Genomic DNA, 18,604 nt, shown 5'->3' with positions numbered 1-18,604 from the left:
GGCAGGGTCTGACAGGTTTCTGAGGGCTGCTTCAAAGCTGCTTAATACAACCCTGCATTCTCACAACCCTAGTTTTACTGATGTCTCCTCTGTTTACAACAGATGTGAAACAATCAGCAAAAAGGAGCTTTTAACAGGCATCTGTAATATTTTTACAGGCATCTGTAGGTACACTGCATGGGCAGTGATCACAGTGTCTCCACAAATGGTCTATGTAAAAAAAAAAAATCAGATGTCTGCAGGTCCTAAAGAGCCCTTGAGCCTCAGGATTTCTGTTCTGAAGAATGACCTTGTATCACACAAACTGGAAATCAACCCATCACACAACCCTTGTATCACACAAATGGGATCAATCCATCTAGCACTAATAGTACTTTTTCCAGTGCCAGCAAAAGAGTCCATGGGCTTGGGGACATCACCTGAGCAGGGAGCTCCTTCTGTGCCCTGGGTCCTTTGTTCTCATTCATCACTTCTTGAGGAAAAGGGAAAACACAGAGCAAGAGGATGAGGAAAAGCCTCCTGGTACCCCATGCGAAGTGCCCTCCCCTGTTCTCACCCTGAGTGGCTAATCAGTTAGGACTTCAGCAAGCCTGTGGTTTTGAAAGGGGCTTCCTGTGGACTTCTGTGTGCCTGGAGGAATCCTAGATGATGAGGATGCTCCCTGTCCTTTCAAGCATTGACAGAAATCTGCCTTTTTTTTTTTTTTTTTTTCCTGGAGCTTTGTTTGCATTCATATCTGTTTCAGAGATGGCAAACACATCTATTTCATCTAGATTATTTAAGACTGACAGGTCACTTCACCAAGAATACACGCAGTCTCATGTACCTGAGCACTGAGGTAACATGCATGAAGAACTTTGCCAGTATGTAATTACAACTGTTTTTCAAGAGAAATGTAGAGGAGGAGATCCCGGAAGAGAGGCTGTCTGCTTGACCACGTGGTGATTGCTCCCTGGGACATGTTATCCAAGGAATCTAAATGATGGAAATTACCTGGCTGCTCCACAATGACAGAAAAAGCGGGTAAGAGCCAGGTCCTGCTTTAGGACCAAAGGGCTGTCTGATTGATGGAGAGGCTAGAATGTGAATTTAGTGGGGGAAAATCATGCAAATGCACCCACTTGCTGCTTCTGTACAAAGAGGATCTACTCCTAGGAGGAAAGGAGAATGGTGCAGAGAGCAACACAATGAGAGAGATGCTGCACCCTGTTCTGTGTGCTTAGTTTTGGAGGGACCGAAAGTCTCCTTCTAAGAAAAAGGTCTCTGCTAACTTTGAATCAATCACAACTGAACAAGCAGCAGAGAGGTGTTCCTACAGGAAAAAATATAACCTGTGGGTAGTTAAGCTTCTCTGAAGGAGTGAAGGAGGAAAAGGGAAATTTATAAAGGTATGACTTCAGAGAGAAATAAAAGGGATGTGTGTTTCTGCAGCAAAAATAAACTACATAATAAATTAAACTGGGAATTTATTGTCACAATTTTAGGGAAAGCATGTTCAGTAATATTTGGTTATTAAAATGCCTCTGAATAACTACAAGAAGTTTATCAAGGGAAAGTGCAAAACAAGAATGAGAAGTAGCTAGGAAAAAATGGTGTTGAAGACATTTCAGCTAGAAATTGTTGCTAGAAAGGGTTTAAATGGATAAATAGCACTGGCTTCAGTCAGATGTTGGGTAATTTTATTTCCTTTTCCAGATTCATTATGGTACCAGTTTGTGGTGTGCAATGCTACTATTTCTTCTGGATAGTAAATGGCTCTGAGCAAAAATAATGTCATGTTTCATCCTGTAAATAGAAGATGACTGAGCTGAGGTCACTATGTTCATTTGCTTTGTTCCCAGCTGATGTTTGAAGTTTCCAAAGTTGAAAGGAATCCCTGTCTTATTACAACAGAATTTGGAAATGAGTCAAAAATGCCACCCTGTTGATATTTGCATTTCTCTGAATATTTTGTTGGAATTGTCATTTCATTTTTGGTAGTTGGTGGGGAGGGGGACAATTTCCATTAGAATTAGTGTAGATACTTCTTGAGTGTCTTTGTGCATTTCTTGCAAAGCTCTACAGTTCACTTTCCTGAGAGTCGGAACAAAAATGTTTTTGCACAGAGTTACATTGTTTAGAGGGAAGAAATATGGTATTGAGATATGCTTGCAGTGATAAGAAAGCTTAACAGACAACATTTTAAAATACAGACAACCAGACTCCTTAGTGCAATTAGGTGAAAATCACGGTGTCAAGTCAAGTCAGATAAGTGAAGAAACATTACCACCTCAAAGAGTAAAAAAGTCAAAAGAAATCTGAAAAAAAACAGGCTGGCAACTGAAAGCCATGTATTATCTGTGAAGCATCGGATAGGTTGTGAACCTGGATTACCCCGTCAATGGGGAAACAGGGGAGGGTCCCGGTCATCGAGAAATAAAGTATATATACAGGACTATGTGACTAATAGATGCTCTCCTGCTTGTGGGACGCCCACCATTGCGATCGCGAATAAAATTGCTACTTCACTGAGATCCTCGCCTGAGCCTATGTTATTGGCTACAGAGTGTTTCTCACATGAGCACTGGTAAAAGGAATCATTCATTTCCTCTTCTAGATGTCATCTGCTGTTCCCCAGCACTACAGGATGTGGTTCATTTGTAACATGAGTCAGGTGAGGGAACTTGGATTGTTTCTTCTGGGATTGTATGCAGCATCAAAGTAGAAGACATCTCTTACTTGAACCAGGTTAACTCCACTGATATGCTGGATCTATCTGTGGGTAGGGATCAGGCCTATAGAACAAACTATTTACATTTTTCTCATTAGATTTCACTGAAGAACTGAATGTGAAACAGAGCCTAGAGAGTGCTAAATAACGTGGTTGCTCTTAAAGCAAGAAAATTTATGTTTCTTTGATTGCCCATGTCAATCTTGCTTTTTACTTTCAGAAAGTTTGATTGCTTTTGGATTCCAAATGCCTGGTCATAATTTTTTGAAACAATATGTGAAATAAGGAAAAATGTTATAGTAAGACTATACTTCTGCTACTTCTCAGAAGTAATATAAACACTAGAGATCCACTAAAAGCAACCCAGATCTGGGCCTGGCTGTGGTACTGTAGTGGGTTTATGTGGCAAGGTTTTGGTAGGAGGAGGGCATAGGGGTGGCTTCTGTGAGAAGAATCTAGAAGCTGCCCCATGTTAGGTAAGGGCCCCGCTGCTGACCAGAGCTGAGCCAATAAGCAATGTTGTTTGCTGTGGCGTAGTGTTCTTCATGTCCCTGTTCGGGTGCCATTTGTGGTGTAATGACCACACAGACACCAGGGTTCTTTTAGGGATCAGTAACTGCTACTACTTTATTGATGACATAACTTCAACTCCCTTATTGAGGGCAGGCTCCCTTCTTATACCATTCGCTCTACAGCAGTACTTTTCCACTAACTATTCATTGGTCAACAACTTTGCCCGGCAACAGCAAACACCCAGCAACTTCTATGTCTTAACGACTGGAGAACAAACAGTCTGCGTGACAGCAAAGCATCTTTTGAATCACCTTTCTTTTTTCCTTCTAAACACTTTACATTCCTCCTGGCCTCATTGCTAAGAGTCCGATGTTCACACTCCCACAGTTTGTGCCCCTGTGAGAGCATATTTAAGAAAGAGGGAAAAAACAAAACAAAACAAAACAAACAAAAAAAACCACGCTGCTACACAGCAGCTGGGAGAGAGAGAGGAGTGAGAACTAGCCTTGCAGGAGCCAAGGTCAGTGAAAAAAGAGGGGGAGAGGTGCTCCAGGCACCGGAGCAGAAGTCCCCTGCAGCCTGTGGTGAGGACCATGGTGAAGCAGGCTGTCCTCCTGCAGCCCTTGGAGTACCACAGTGGAGCAGGGTTCCATGCTGCAGCCCATGGAGGAGATCACAGTGAAGCAGGTGGACCTGCACTGACAGAGGCTGCTGACTCGCGGAAAGCTGACTCCACAATCAGTAAGATTGTAAAGTAGGTATGTTTATTCAGCGCTGGGCGGCACAGGGGGTAGTCCCGCCAAAGTCGTGCGCGCCCTAACATGGCAACTTGCTTTGGTTATATACAGTAAAGAGTTACATATGCATGAAGTTTCCCAGTAGGCCTATACATATGCATGACCTGTCCCTGCTTAGTATTAAAATTAGTTCCAAGAAGTCATTTCCATAAACTCCTCCCGTCTGCGCTTGCGCAGTGCCTTCCGGTGGTGGGTGCTGAGGGTTGTGAGGATGAAGTAAGATGTCTTCATCAGGGTTGAACTTTTCACCTCATCTCCTTGCGCATGCTCTCTGAGGCCTTGGTCACAATCTGGGCCATAAGGTTGGTTTGGTCCGGTTCTTGGGGTCCAAGGGGCTCCTGTTATCTCGAGGCCTTGCATTTTTGACATTCTTTATCTTGTCCTTTTGTGAACAGTCCTCCTTATCTCTGAGCCCTTGGTCAAAGTCCGAATCATAAGGTTGGTTTGATCTGGTTCTTGGGGTCCTAGGGGCTCCTGTTATCTGGAGGCCTAAGCACAGCACAGGCAAAGTACATTGCAAATGTAGCACATATTAAGCAATGAGTGTTGCCTACATATTCATTCTTAATCAATCACTCTCTAATTTCTAATCCCATGGTTCACTGCGGCCTGTGGAGGACCCCTGTCAGAGCAGATTCCGGGCCAGACCTGTAGCCTGTGGAGAGGAGGCCACGCAGGAGCAGGTGACCTGGCAAGAGATGCTGCCTGTGGGTGACCCAGGTTAGAGCAGTTTGTTCCTGATGGATGGACCCCATGATACAGACCCATATCTGGAGCAGTTCTTGAAGAGCTGCTGCCTGTGGGAAGTCCACGCAGGATCAGTTCAGCAAGGATTGCATCCTGTGGGAGGGACCCCACGGCACAGGGGATGAGGGTGACCGAGAAGGAGTGGCAGAGACAAAGTGCTATAGACCGACCACAACCCCCATTTCCCCGTTCCCCCGCGCCACTTGGGGGGAGGAGGTGGAAGTAGGTGGATGGGGAAAAGGCGTTTTTGGTTTCTTTCCTGTTTCTCACTTCTCTAGCTTGTTAGTAATAGTTTATAAATCTTACTATCTCCCTATGCTAAGTCTGTTTTGCTCATCACAATAATTGCTGAGTGATCTCCCTGTCCTTATCTCAACCCTTGAGTCCTTTGCATTGTATTTTTCTCGCCCTTTCCCTTTGAGGCGGGGAAGTGAGAGAGCAGTTGTGGTGGAGCTCAGCTGCCCACCCAAGTAAAACCACCACAGGTATGCAGGTAGGTCAATTTCAATGCTGAGTAAATTGTTTTAGTATTACCAAAGTCCTGGGGAGAACATTTCTGTCATTCTCTGCAAAGTTCATGCTAGCTGGAGTTTCTTAGTAAGCTCTCTCTTATTTTTCAGTCTAAGATTAAGGTGCTGAAATAAAAATTCCCTTTACAGTACAATACACTGGTGACCACTAAGAATTACTGAATCCAGTATGAATTTCTTAAAGTAACACCCTAAATTTCCTGGGAATATTTCTAATTTTAGTACGTATTATCTAAGTGCTTATTAACTGGAATATTTTCCATTTTCCACTGACATATTTTCACTGCAAAATAACTACCCAAATACAATGTTATTGAATTCCTATCACAACCGTTGTCTTTATCTTACTGCCAATAAGAAATTTAATTGGCCTTGTACAGCCTTCCACTAACCCATGATAAAAAGTTATTTAAATGGGATGGATATCATCTCCACATAATTGTGAAAGTCTGTCTTGGTAGGCAGAGCTGAGTATGCAATTTCTTTTCAGTAGCCTTTAGAGGTAATAGAGACACCTTATAATTAATTGCAACTGTCTTGATAAATCTGATCTTTCTAACCAAGCTAAGACTTTTTGTAAAAGACTGCACTAAACTGCCACTGAGGAAAACTGTGGAAAGAAAGCATAATTTTATTGTTAATTGTCTGCTTAGTTGGTTAAAAAGTTTGTGATTTCATGTACTGCTCCTGAAGTAAGAAATGGATGCTAAAGGGATTTCTATAGGTACTGTAAACTAATCAGGACTGAGAAAGGAGGGCTCTGGAAGATAAGGGATTTCTATAGGTATTGTGAACTAATCAGGACAGGGTGGAGACAATGGAAATGATTTTCCGGAACTCATTGCAATAAAGACCACCCTTTCAGGGAGAGGTTATGAATATGTATAGGCAATCCCTTACCTGTGTAACCCCTTCTGTATAAATACAAGATGAACTACTGTGGTGGGTGTGCATGATTGTGGTGGGACTACCCGCCGTGCTGCCCAGCGCTGAATAAACATACCTACTTTACAGCCTTACAGGTTGTGGAGTCTGTTTTCCGCAAGTCATTCCTACTATTTTAACGAGGAAGACAATAACAACATCAGGAGTGTGTATATGATAGCTGGTTCCAGGAAGCTTGGGAGGATAATTCAAATGGGAAAATGCCCAGCCAAACACTGTCGCATCCCCACTCTGTTTCGTAATCTGTCATACATCAAATTCATCTGCAGTAACTGACGATATGTTAATTTTTCTACTGCAAATATGTCTGGCAGCTGTGTAAGTAATTAAGGCAAAAGCTGTATGATTTTTTTGCTATGTTGGAGGAGCAGATTAGATAATGATCCCAAAGCATGCAATCCTTGCGTTTTGACAGCCGCATAGCAGTGTGCCTTGCCATCCTCATTAAATACATACAGCAAATCGTGTGGTGACACTGCCAGCATTTAAAGTGCCTGCAGAAGCAGCATGAGGGGGAAAGAAATTCGGTATGTACCTTTCTGTACCCTTTACGGCACATCTATTTTTAACACCTCTCAGAGGACTTTGCCCCTATTCTCTTTAGAGCATGAGCCTGTCAGCATTGCTCGTCACTTCTATTTTCCCCTGACTGGAATAACTTGTAAAGGGAATTCAAGAAGTAAGCAGACAGCAGACATGACGTGCACCATCAGGGGCTGATAGCAAGCAGCTTTAAGCCATTCTCCAAAGTGCAATCAGTTTTATTTCATCCTCCACCTGCTTGCCCTGTTTTCTCAAGGCTCCATGATTCCGCTCAGAATCGTTTTAGGGGAATTGGCCAAAGCAAGGCAAGCTGGAGGAAAAGGGGTAAGAAGAGGCTGCAGCACACCGAGAGCACTGGGCTCGGGCCTAGCGGGGGATGAGCCGACGGTCTGGTCCACAAAGGATGTTGCTGGCCCAGTGCCCTCTCTGTGGCAGGAGCACACAGATATGAATTGTGGATGTGGTTCACTGCTTTGCTATGCCAGTTTGGGGCTGGAGCAGATGGCGTTGAAACCCCATGGTTGGGCAGGCATGAAGTCCAAGTAAGCTGCCATGGTTCAGGCTTGAGTTATGCAGTGTGAGCAGAAGTTTGTTCCGGCTGAGGTACCAAACAGCGGTCACTGGTTAAGTTGGCGAGAGGATGTAGATTCTTCCAGCCACCAGAAATCAAAGAGTGATGTTAAACTGTTTGGATCAAATGTCTCTAATTGGATGAAGAGAAATGAGCAAACAGCAGCCAAGTAGGAAGCTCTGGGTGCATTTTCATCATGTGCCAGGGTTGTCTGAGCTACGTTTAACAATTAACACTTCTGTGGCTTAGCAGCTTGCTGGTCCTCCCGCTCCCACAGACATGTCTCAGCATGTCCCTCACGTGTCTCTTCCCTGGGCCCAGCCAGCCTTTTCTTTTTCCCTTTTCTTCTCTCAGCTGGGTCCTAATAAGACCTGCTGTGCTCGTATGCATCCTGGGGTGGTGGCAGCAGTGGTGATGGTGGTGGTTATCATCTCTGTTATAAGTGAGACCATACAAATTTCTTGGTCTATCAGAAATATTTTATTAATTAAGTAAGCAGGCACAAGCAAAACAGCGCTGGGCGGCTGGGGAGTCTCCGCTCCACCACAGCACGCAACTTTCCCTTTTCAGTGTCGCCGTTTTATAGCATCCAAGTTTCGGTTTGTCAGGACTTGTTGGACCTTCTGAAGCTGCGCAGTTCGTTGTTGGGGGTCGTTGTTTTTCTTTCAATGATCATGCGTTGTGCTCGTGTTCAAGGGGGAGGGTAGTGAAGCGGGAAACAGTATTTCACAGAGTCTTTGTTTTACCAAGGATGTTTATCCAACACCCCCTCCCCACTATCTACTTGCTTAGTCTTCCCCCTTAACAAGGTCGTAAATTGCAAAACCTTATCTTCTCAGCAGATCCTCTGAATTCCTTTTAAAGACAATGAACAAACACCCGCTAATTTATCACAATCCCTCCTTTTTCTTTTTCTAACATATTTTGTTCATTGATGAATTTTTGAAGCACTTGTTTGCTCAATATTAAAGTTTCTGCGTCATCCTCCTCCTGTTCAAGAGATTCATATTTCGCACGCACAAGCATAAGGTGAGCTGCCTCTAATCGGTTTTTTTTACAATCGCGATTATTCGATTGAATATACATGGTACAAAAGTTAGTGTTAATATGAGCAGCAACAAAGGTCCTGCTATAGTTGATAGCAGTGTAGTGAGCCAAAGTGAGTAATTAAACCAGGATTCATACCAATTCTGGTGGGCTTCATTTTCTATTTTCGTTTTTCTAGCCCTTCTCTCAATTTAGTCATTGTATCCCTTACTACTCCAGTATGATCTGCATATACGCAACACTCCTCTCGTAGGGCTGCACACAATCCTCCTTGTTGTAGAAAAATCAGATCTAATCCCCTACGATTTTGTCGTACAGATTTCTCTAAAGCTGATATAGATTGCTCGATACGGGCCAAATCCTCATCTACAGCAATGCGTAGAGAGGTAAATTCTTGGCTTTGTTTTACCAGAGAGGTAATTTCATTTCCGGCTCCTGCAGCCCCCAGAATCATCAGAGTGGCTAAAGTGACAGCCGTAATAGGCTCTCTCTTCCTTAAGTGTTTTTTTTGCCATAGCATGTTGGATGTACATATACTCCTCAGAATGGTAAAGAATCCTAGGTATAATTACTACCTGTACACAAAAATCATGAGACGAGTTGAACAATTTCAAAGATAAGCATGGAGTTACCCCCAGAGACGAACATACCCATCTGGTGTTATCTGCTGGTATTAACCATTTTTCTTTGTCTAATTGTGTAACATTTTCTGTAATATTGCATAGATGGAACTTCTCACCAGGGACCGTGCCTACGCACCTGCCATTCCCAGTTACTTCCGTTAACGTTATTCCTACATCCCTTCCCCAATTGCATTGTGGGGGATCGGTTTCGTTTGAACGGGTGGTTTCTCCCAGATCCCCAATGGCGTCGTAATATGAGGGCCTTATATCAAGACATAACCAGCAAGGTCTAGGCACGTCTGGATTTGGTTGATTCAACAACTGATAACTAGCATTCATGATTCTCCATATGTTATTCCCGGTCACCCCTTCATTTCTAATCCCATACTCCGGGTTTACTGATTTATTAGCAACCTCCAGTGGTTTAGGGCTATTAGGAGTTAGCATTCTAAAAGCTTGTGTAGGCTGAATCCTCAAAACACTCCCCGACAGTTTCTGATTTGGTCCCACCCGTTGGGGACTCTTTTAGTCTCTTCCTTCTTTATATAGATGATGCCTTCCCTATCAGTCCCCCAGCAGTAGTTATCTGCTGAACAACATGGTGATCTTCCCATCTAATCAGGCTCCATTTAAAAGGTTTGTGAGGGTGCGCAGACCCAGGAACAGTGTAAACAATCGTACCCATTACTATGTATCGCAAAAAAAAAATGGCTAGGGCCCATTTTCCAGAGTTCTTTACCTGGCCACGTAATTCCCCACCGTTTCACTCTCTGCCTCGCTTGTCAGTTCGGTTGCAGCGAACTACAAGGTGCAAGTTTTTCTTGGCAGCAGCAGTGTTCTTCAGGGGAGTTTCTCAGGTAACCGCGACCTTTTTCTGATCAAACAGGGTCCCCTTTCCTCCTTTTTTTTTTTACGATACATAGACAGTTAGACCATACTTATTGAGTTCGTTTCAACGTGAGCTTTAAGTCATCAGGGCCTGCGACTGCTTCCCATTTGCTTTTCTGGATCGGTCCTTTCACGCGACTGGCATGCGTTCACCCCTTCTCAGCCGTCCGGATAGCCGTCTCTGTGATAAGTAAAACAACATAGGGGCCTCCCCACCGTGGTGTTAAAGACGTTTCTTTCCATGTCTTAATTAGAACCCTATCTCCAGGTTGTATCCTATGGATTGCTATATCTAGCCACCAAGCCTTTCGCTTGCAACTCCCTCCGTTGGTTCATAAGCTGTATTAAATAAGGTTTTAATTGGATATCCTGTACCTGGGGGTGATCAAATGGCATCTCTAAATCATAAGGCATACCATACAGCCTTTCAAAAGGTGAGATTCTGACATTGGCTCGGGGCTATGTCCGGATATTCAATAGTGCAAGCGGTAAACATTTCACCCAGGAGGTTTTAGTCTCTATCATAAGCTTTGTTAGTTGCTTTTAATTTCACCATTCATTCGTTCTACCTTTCCCGAACTCTGAGGATGCCAGGGAGTGTGATATTCCCATTTAATTCCCAGAGCCTTCATCGTGTCTCGGGATACCTTTGACACAAAGTGTGGGCCTCGATCAGAGTCAATTGCTTCTATTACCCCGTATCTGGGTATGATGCTTTCTAATAATATCTTTACCACGGTTTGAGCTGTGGCCCTTGCCATAGGGAATGCTTCAACAAAGTTTGTGAGGTGGTCTACAATAACTAATAAGTATCTATATCGCCCCGTTTTTGGAAGTTCAGTAAAATCTAATTGAATCTTTGCAAAAGGTCGATGTGCCAATTCTCGTCCTCCTCCCGGGACCCTTTTTCTCATGTGTTGAGCATTTACCCTCCGACAAGTTATGCAATCATTTACGATCCTCTTTGCTATATTATAAATCCCTATACACATATAATATGTGGCAAATTGATCCACCAACGCCTGAGTACCCCAGTGCGTCTGTTCATGAAATCTCCGTAGCACCCTCATAGCTACTGATTTTGGTAACACTTCCCGTCCATCAGGCAGTACCCATTTCCCTTTATCGGTTTTTTTTTTTTTTTTTTTTTGAACCCCCATTTGTGTCATCTTGTCTTCTTCTGTATTAGTGAAACAGAGTAAGGGGAGGGGACTGGGTCCATTCGACCACAGGGAGTTAGTCGGCCCGCACTTGTAGCAGTTTTTATAAGGCGGGCTTTCTTCCTCTGAACAATTGCATTCAATCCCATCAACTCCCCATTCACTCCAGCAATCATAACATGGAAATTCCTTTAAGCCTTTCCCACAGTATTAAGTATTATATTAAGCATTATTATATATTATTATATTATTAATTATTATATTAATTATTATATATTAAGTATAAGTATTAAGTATTTCCCACAGTCTGGGCAATCTTCCCTCGTCCTTATAATTCTTATACTCATTAATGCTGCTCTTTTTGCCTCCTGATCTGCTAGATTATTACCCCTAACCTGAGGGGTGAGGCCTTTTTGATGCCCTTTTATATGTACTACAGCAATTTCTTTGGGCTCTCTGATAGCTTGTAAAACCTGGGTAATCAATTCCTGATGTATTAAACCCTTTCCTTGTGAATTGATGAGCCCCCTTTCTTTCCATATTTTACCAAATGTATATACTACCCCATAAGCATATTTTGAATCTGTATATATTGTACCGCTTTTATTTTTCAACAATTTTAGGGCCTGCAATATGGCATATAGCTCGCAAGCTAGGGCAGACCAGCTAGGGCTCAAAGGTCCAGATTCCACTATCTCAAATGTTTTCTCGTTTACTAACGCGTATCCTGATTTTTGCTTTCCCTCGACTACTCTCAAGGAACCATCCACATATATCTGTTCACCGATGGGTAATTCCACCTCCTCTAGATCAGGTCTCAATTTCGTTTGCTCTTCTATGTTTCGGAGGCAATCATGTCCTAAGGACTCATTTGGTTCCCCATAAAGAAATTGAGCAGGGTTCTGTAGGGAGGTTGTTCCTAAGGTTAATTTTGGAGAGGAAATCAAAATTCCTTCATATTTTAATAATCTGGCATCAGTGATCCATTTCTCTGCCTTCTGTTGCAGTACCCCGCATATATTGTGTAGAGATATTACTTTGATTTCCCCCCCAAAAGTGATCTTCTGTGCTTCTTCCACTAACAAGGCAGCAGCTACCACTACCTGCAAACAGTTTGGCCAACCCCGGCTAACCGGATCCAATAATTTAGACAAATAGGCCACAGGTGTTTGTTTTTTTTTTTTTTTTTACTCCCTGCCCATTCTTGGGCCAGCACTCCGTATGCTGTGCCTTCTGCGCTGTTCACAAAAAAAAAAAACAAAACAGCCTCCTTAAATCTGGTAAGCTTAACACTGGGGGGGGCGTACTAGTTCCTCCTTTAACTTGTTCAGTCGTTCCTCATCTTCTTTTGTCCATTTGAGTAATCCATCCTTATTCAGCTTGTTATATAAAAATTTAACCTTTCCACTATAATCTTCTATCCATTGTCTACAGTATCCGGTCAACCCTAACAGTTGCCGTACCTGCTTTTTAGTTCGCAGGGATGCTAAAGCCAATATTCCACTGATTCTGCCTGGGTCTAACTTCTTAGTCCCCTTACTTAACTGGTGACCCAGGTACTTTATCTCTTGCTCCACAATTTGTAATTTTGCCCCTCCTTTTTCTTTTAAAGGGTACAGAGGGTACAGATTAACTCGATTCTCTGAGCCAATCCAAAGGCTCGCATATTCGCTCTCCTCTAAACAAAAAGGTTCCTTTGCACTTACATAAATGTTTAAGGCTTGGCAAACCCAGTCTTCAAACGACCCGAATATGGGCCAATAATTTGCCTACCTCCCCAAACTTCAACACAATAATGAATCATTTTTACTTTATCCTTTCCCCGCCTAAAAGGGGAATCACTCCAATTCTTAATCATTAACCCCAGTGGACTATCTGGGGGAATAGGGGGCAACCTAGCACTAGGCATTACCCCACCCATGGGACCAGAAGGCTTACTCTTCTTCTGTCCCATCTTCCGGAGTGCCTTCACACACACACAGAGCCGCTTCCCCCTGGTCGTGGCCCAGTCCCTCGCGGGATGTGGGAACCGCACTACTGAGGGGTCCGCACTCACTTCGTCCGCAATTGGACGTCTCACACAGACGCACTCCGGGATCACCAACCCCAACCGAACGGATCACCGGCCTATACTTACCCACCCCGTGGGTCTTCGTTCGGTCTTCGTGCACAAAGATTGCTTGGGGTTACCGGTTTTATTTGCTTGTGCCTAATTTTGGGTTCGTCGGTGAAGGGCTCGAGCGGGATTTCCCGTTCCCGGGGCCGCCAGAATCGGCGGGGCGCCTCCCCTAGAGGGATTCCCAGTCAATCCGCCTTCATCCGAGTCACGGCACCAAATTTGTTATAAGTGAGACCATACAAATTTCTTGGTCTATCAGAAATATTTTATTAATTAAGTAAGCAGGCACAAGCAAAACAGCGCTGGGCGGCTGGGGAGTCTCCGCTCCACCACAGCACGCAACTTTCCCTTTTCAGTGTCGCCGTTTTATAGCATCCAAGTTTCGGTTTGTCAGGACTTGTTGGACCTTCTGAAGCTGCGCAGTTCGTTGTTGGGGGTCGTTGTTTTTCTTTCAATGATCATGCGTTGTGCTCGTGTTCAAGGGGGAGGGTAGTGAAGCGGGAAACAGTATTTCACAGAGTCTTTGTTTTACCAAGGATGTTTATCCAACACCCCCTCCCCACTATCTACTTGCTTAGTCTTCCCCCTTAACAAGGTCGTAAATTGCAAAACCTTATCTTCTCAGCAGATCCTCTGAATTCCTTTTAAAGACAATGAACAAACACCCGCTAATTTATCACAATCTCAGTGCAGACAGTGCCCAGGTGCTCTATTTAAGCACTGGCAGGACTACATAAGTATAAACAGAAGCTTTAACATGGCCAGTGCTGGTATAGAAATCAGACTTAGGTCCTGATTGTCAGGGATATTTGGCAGCCACTATGGTCCTCTTTTCTCCTACCCCTTTCATGGCAAAGCCATGTCCTTTCCTTGTCAATTGAACAACTGCCCTATTTTGTGGGGACGTCAGGAAGCAGAGCCTGCTCCTCTTGCTTCCTTGCCCACCTGTCTCATCCGAGTACGCAGAGATGGATGACTTCATATCAAATGTGTTAAAGGCTAAATGTCTTCCTATAAAGCCTAGGCACTTTGCTGGGAGATGTCACTGCTTTCTTCAGATAAAGTAGTGAGGAAGAATGCAGGGGTTTGTAATGATTTTCAAGGAAACTCTCAAATACCAATCATTAACTCAACCTAGGCAGTCTTGGTATGGGTACAATTTATACAGCTGTGAGGTAAAACCAGGAGGGAGTGGTAGCTGCTCTTCAGGTTTAATTAATTCTTTTTAATGCAACAACAGAAACTTAATTTACAAGTTACCAGCATTATGAGACCTGCTCTCCTACTGCCCAATTGTTCTACTCATGGATTGTTTTCTGAGTGTTTCTCTCCTTTCCTTGGCCACGTGGTTTTGGAGTTCTCTATTTTTTTCCTGCCTCACAACTCCTGGACACCTTTTCAAATTGTGATTAGCTTTAAACACTTGCTCAGTCATCCTTGATGCTGAGCTTGGCTTCTTTCTTCTATCTTAGCAATCTCTTCTCCTTTGAAACCTTTAAACACTGACAAGTATCTGTTCTTCTTCCTTTTCTCTGAGCTCCTCAGCAAACATTTCACATTGTCATCAAACAATGGTGCTTACAAGCTGTGATTTTTTTTTTTAACGTTTACTTTTGGTAATCACCCCCCTACCCCCCCCCCCCCCCAACTGCAAGCTGACAGCTTGTGGTGGGGAAAAAAAAAAACCAAAACATTAATTTTATAGGCCCTGAATAACAGGCTTTGTTGAGGTTGCACCAGCAAAAGTAAAGCAATTTGCAGTGCAGAAATGAATCTGAGCTGTTGATGTGGAAATCTTCTCCTGTGGATCTGCTCTCCCTGATCTGCTGTTTGTGCAAACACAGTGGATTCCTGCTCCAGGAGCACAAACCTCAGCAGCCTGATGCGGAGGAAATCTGTAATGCTGCTGGGCTGGCTGGGGAGAAGCAGCAGTCCAACCTGGCCCCTTGGAGAGCTCAGCTCCAAAGGAAATCATCTGGTTATCTTGCTGTGGATAGAGGAAGGCTGTAACTGGAACCTTCATCAATTGCAAACAGTGAGGTAAAAACTTGTCAATGAGTCATGCTAAAAATCAGTATTTCTTCTGTAGGCTAGAGGAAATGATACAGGGAAGGTGGGTGTCCAGCATATCTTTATCTGAGCTTGTTCTATACTGGCCTGTTCCCCTGTGTCCTGGGGAAATGCACTTGTGCCTGATCCAGCAAAGCGGTTAGGCAAACTTCAGTGTTTCAGTTCAGGCTTACCTGTGTTGGCACTGTATGTTAAAGGACATCTCTTAGACGCAAAGCAAAGTTAGAAAACCAGGGACAGAGTGATCATCTCCTTCTGGAACAAGAGCACAGGAAATGTGGTGAGTCAAATTAATGCTATATTAAGGAAAAACGGAGAACATTGAGATTTCAGAACACCAGGTGGAGATTCACTGTTGTGGTAAGCTGATTGAAGTGCAAGTTGCTGGCTAAAAATGAACGTTTTGAGAGTTATATGGGAAGACAGTTTTTGGCCAGACAAGTTCCTTGGGCTAGCTCACTATGTGGCTGCCCAAGAAGAGAGAAACATGACTGAGGAGGAACTTAGTGACAACACCATTTGAATGCAACCCTCACCCAGGCTGACATCTCATTAGCAAGGAACTCCAAGCCTCAGAGATATGGCGATGTTTTTGCAATATGGTGTGTTCATGACAATTGTCCACCATCTTTTTTCATCCCTGGGTTCCATTTTGCTTAGCAGAGAGGAAACTTCAACCAACAACTGTGCTTATCACTTGAATGAAGATCAGGATGACAAATTAATCATGGATTCATGATTAACTCTTGTGCTATTGTGTAACTCATCAAGCTCAAATCCCTACAGAGCTGAGGTATTTTAAGAAGAATTATCATAAATATGGCCAGAGCATTGAAGATGTCTATTGTTTTTCTCACTTGCTCATGAACTACCATGGCACATGATTCACTAGTACTGCAAAGAATGAGCTCTGGGGACATCATGCTTGCTTTGCTGTCCTACAAATACAAAGGTCAAATTTTAATATGAAAGGTCTTGAAATTTCCTATTGGAAAGATTCTGTTTCAGACCAGTAGAGGGAGAAAGCAGGCCAAAGACGTAAATAACTGGTTTTCATGAAGATTTATTGTGGAAAAAAATCCAATTTATCCTCATAGTTAGAGTGCAAGAACAGTTGCTCAGTTTACTGCTGGATTCTTTGCTGATGCCCTTTATTATTTCATTTATTAAAAAAGTTAATGAACAGTAGGTGTATATTTTCCTATCCTGACAGAGTAAAAAGGATAATTTAATTTGAGTAGCAGACTTTTAGTAGTTGGTAGATGAAAAGTACACTTGAATATTCAGATAGGTAAAAATAAAGTATTTGTACATATGAAATACTTGCTGCAACTCAACCAAATTAATTTTCTGAATGGGTGTGTAAGATATAATGTCACAGGAAACCATTTAAAAATCTTCAGAGTAATAAAACAACAATAAGCAAAATACTAAATGTAGTCACAAAAATTTGGAAAGCAATTGGCTCATATTTCCCAAGGAAGTTATTTTTGCTATGAAATCACTGGTCTTATCTATTATAGGTCTGGTACAGTATAGGCAGAGGGATCTCACCAAAAATGACATGTGACTCCTGTGAAATGAGAGTTCACTGTTCACTTGTACTGCCAGCTCTTGAAAACGTCTTTAGGATATTTTTTCTCCAAACGTCTTCACAATTTTGTCTTTCCTGTGTTCATCTTCTCCTAGATAAGCCGATTTCAACAAGTATCTGAACCATTGTGCTGTTGATTTGTCCTTGTATTGGTAAAGACAACCATTCACTTAACTTTTACTTTAAATAATAAATCTAAGTAATCCTATATATGAATAGTAGTCCTGCAAAGTAACAACAATCACAGCCACACAAAAGGAAGTCAGAAATGCATGAGTTTATTTTCTTACTTTGCTGTCTTCTTTTCCATCACTTATTATATAATCGTAGAATCATTCAGGGTGGAAAAGACCTCTAAGATCATCTAGTCCAATCTTTAACCTAGTACTAAAGTCCACCACTAAAAGTACCATTATAAAGTACCGTCTCATAACATGTCCCTTTTTCCCTTTCCTGTGTCCCAGATATGTCCTAGATTTGACATATCAGCTTCCATGAGTGTGTGTAGCTGCTTCTTTATAATTTTCTCTATAAGTAGGAAAGGATATTCAGGTACTACAGCTGACCAGAAAAGCTGGTACAAATGTCCTGCTCCTGAATTAGACTTTCTCAACAGGGTGAAGGAATTTTATTTTCATTATTCATACAGATGGTAAAATCCTATGCTTTTCTGTCTTGCTCTTTATCAAGAATTCATCCTTATCCTCACCACCTCTCATTCAGAGAACCTCACTTCAAAGATAAAGCTGCGCCTGGGGGCGCAGCCTGGGGGCGCAGCTTTAAGTAAAGAACCTCAAGCTTTAAGTAAAGAACCTCAATAATACCATCAAGGATAGAGCACTTTTCATTTCTTGGTACTTGATCTGGAATTTTTTTGTTTGTTTATTTATGAATCCAGTAGGGGTAAGATTAAGTTGCAAGAAAGGGCAATATTGCTGTGAATGAAATGAATGAATATCAGATATAAAAGCTAATGTCTTAGAGCAACATTGAACTAACAACTTATTTGCTGTGCTGTTTATTTGTTTGTTAGTGTGTGAAAGAATTATAGCTGGCAGTAAAGCTATTTACATCAAGTACATCAACTGGGATTTGGTATTAAAACTGTAACTGAACCTGTTCCTGTTAATGTTGTTTAATATAGACCAATGAATGGTTTAAAAGTAATGAAGTCACATAGTACTTAGGATCTACACTGGGTGACCACTAACAGTTGCTGTGGAAACCTTATCGTCTCTTCTTTTCTACCTTAGCAGTGGATAATCATAGAGTTGTGGTTTTTTTTTGTTTTTTTTTTCAGTGATTACATTCCATAACAATTTCAAAGAAGAAAAATTAATGACCTTCACCTAAGACAGCATAATTAAAGGAGAAAAAATTCCTCACTTATCTGCACTTGGGAACGGGAGAGTGGGGCTGCGTTTCAAATTGCATGTCAGGATGACTCCAGCTTCAGTATTCAGACACAAGTACATAAAAGTACAGAGCCAGGAGCACTGAAATCCAAAGGGCTGAAACTTCCAGTATGAGCTGTGGTCCATCTGCTGTTCCAGAAATGAAGCCATAAAGCAATTGAGCTGTAACAGCTTAATTGCTCATGCCCATGGAGGCCTGATCTGGATGGTTTTGCATTCAGGGAGGATCCAGACAACCACGGTTTTTCACATATTGGGTGGTAGCAATGTGCAGCACATCATTGGTACTGATGCGTGGAAAACACCCACCCAGGAAGGCCATTTGCAACAGG

General features: G+C 42.6%; 1 protein-coding gene and 1 long non-coding RNA gene across 3 annotated transcripts in view; one reads left to right on the top strand and one right to left on the bottom strand.

Annotated features, from left to right (window-relative positions):
- Positions 1 to 7,813: 7,813 nt before the first annotated feature.
- LOC308189747 lies at positions 7,814 to 13,871 on the bottom strand. The gene is made up of 2 exons (XR_013946571.1): positions 13,212 to 13,871; positions 7,814 to 8,211 (listed from the first exon to the last, which is right to left on the bottom strand). It is a non-coding gene; the product is annotated as an uncharacterized lncRNA (long non-coding RNA).
- A 1,052-nt stretch (positions 13,872 to 14,923) lies between these two features.
- Positions 14,924 to 18,604, top strand: part of MYRIP (myosin VIIA and Rab interacting protein) — a 232,553-nt gene continuing 228,872 nt past the window's right edge. The window contains exon 1 of one of the 2 annotated variants that reach the window (XM_080580085.1): positions 14,924 to 15,233. The gene's annotated coding sequence lies outside the window, so the exon portion shown is untranslated. The remainder of the gene's footprint in view (positions 15,234 to 18,604) is intronic. The other variant, XM_080580083.1, reaches the window with a different exon arrangement.

The sequence above is a fragment of the Anser brachyrhynchus genome (assembly GCF_964034855.1).
Source record: "Anser brachyrhynchus genome assembly, chromosome: 2".
In the NCBI taxonomy this organism is placed as follows: domain Eukaryota; kingdom Metazoa; phylum Chordata; class Aves; order Anseriformes; family Anatidae; genus Anser; species Anser brachyrhynchus.
Note: the sequence above shows the minus strand (reverse complement) of the source record. Positions and strands in the feature narration are given on the sequence as shown.